Here is a 1,747-nt window from a genome sequence, read left to right as displayed (position 1 = left end):
AGCATTTCCAAGGCTGTAAATCTTTAGGGGGAGTAGACAGTCTCTTATTTCTCCTGCCGAGCAGCTGCTGGTTTTGAACCCCGACCTTGCATTTGGCAGTCTAGTGCTTACGGGGACCATTGCCAAACCTGTCAGAGGAGTGTCTCACCAGCCTTTTATCCGAGGCCGCGTGTGAGTCACTCAATACAAAGTCTGGAAAGGTAGTGATGATGAGTCTGTGTAGTGACGAGGTGGCCGAGTGGTTAAGGCGATGGACTGCTAATCCATTGTGCTCTGCACGCGTGGGTTCGAATCCCACCTTCGTCGGTTCGGATGTTTTTTCATTTACAAAACAAAACTTTCCAGGCGCTTCCAGCAATTATAAACTGCGCAGAGCCCTAACTCTCACCAGGAGAATCCTGTCCCCCTCATTCCGTCGTGTGTGTTTTTTATCTCCTCGATCCCCTGTCTAGTTACTATGGCACATTTGTGATTGCTCCTTTATAAACCGGGAAATGATGCCTTTTATGGCATGTTGGGAATTGATCTTTTTAATATCATCTGATTAGAATGCTTAATTTAATAACATGTATCCTATGGAAGAGAGCCATGATTCATAAAACAGGAAGAGTTTGATCATTCTAATTCCTCACCACCCCTTGCTCGGGTTAAATGACTTGATTGGTTTTTGTGAGTTTTTGTTTTTAAGAAATCATGGCTTCTCTGAGCAGCACAGTAAAACTCATCAAAACCATAAGATCAGCAGAAAAATTTTGTATCAGGACAATCACAGAAAAGGAATACCTTCAATTACTTAGATTTTCAAAAACAAATTGACCAAAAGTGAAGAAACAATAATTACAAGATGGACACAGATGTTTAAAAAGAGTTAAGGAATGTGAAGATAATTTATTTTAATGTGACAATGACAAAAATCTACTCGTGTAATGGCCAGATGCTCTTAGCTGTATTTATGATTCTTGACAGGCGCTCATAACAATTGCACCAAAATTAAATCCCACCCATTCCAATTAGCAGTACAGCAAATAATTTTCTTTAAAATTCAGTCTTCTGGAGCATTTTTATAGCTGCAAAATGCTCTAAGGAGTTGGTATATTGTAATATATAAACACGTTAGACATCTTCCTGTTTTCAAATTTTCTTTTCGTTTAGGAGAATGGTCTAAAGGATTCTTTGTGACAGGAATGGTGGAGGGTGGGGTGGGAAACCAGCCTCCCCACACTGAATGGGTCCAAGGACAGGTTGTGTTTGAGGGGTAAGTTAAAGAGATATCAGAGAAGATAAAACATGCTAGGGCTCACCTCTTTCATGATGACTGGAGCCAGAATGAGACTGTACTTTATTCTCTCACAGATTTATATCATCTCGGGCAAGCAAGCCATGAGGTAAACTCATAGGTACCAAGAAGGGGTTGTATTAAAAGCATACGTGTAACATGAGGGGGATGAGCTAGGATACACACAATAGGAAGGGGTTGTACTAAGGGCATACATGGGACAGGAAGGTACATATGTAACAAGATGGGTGGGCTCCAGAGTCAAGATGGCAGCCTAACCCTGGTCTCCCCTGAATTGGCTTGACATCAGGTGTCTTTGAGCTCTCCTCCAGGGGAACAAGCTATGATCCTTATCCAAAGGGAGTGGGCCCTACTTAGGGTGGAACAGAAAATAAGGTCTTATTGGTTTTGATGACAGATAACCTTTAGGCAGATAGCCTTCAAGCAGTTGACCTCCAAGTGTATAGTCAG

At 41.8% G+C, this 1,747-nt stretch overlaps 1 non-coding gene across 1 annotated transcript; it reads left to right on the top strand.

Annotated features, from left to right (window-relative positions):
• The first annotated feature begins 224 nt into the window (after positions 1-224).
• On the top strand, positions 225-306 carry TRNAS-GCU. The gene has a single exon. It is a non-coding gene; the product is annotated as a tRNA-Ser (tRNA).
• Positions 307-1,747: the final 1,441 nt, after the last annotated feature.

The sequence above is a fragment of the Echinops telfairi genome, unplaced genomic scaffold, assembly GCF_000313985.2.
Source record: "Echinops telfairi isolate 266 unplaced genomic scaffold, ASM31398v2 ScPeMD7_5868;HRSCAF=6743_0, whole genome shotgun sequence".
Taxonomy (NCBI): Eukaryota; Metazoa; Chordata; class Mammalia; order Afrosoricida; family Tenrecidae; genus Echinops; species Echinops telfairi.
Note: the sequence above shows the minus strand (reverse complement) of the source record. Positions and strands in the feature narration are given on the sequence as shown.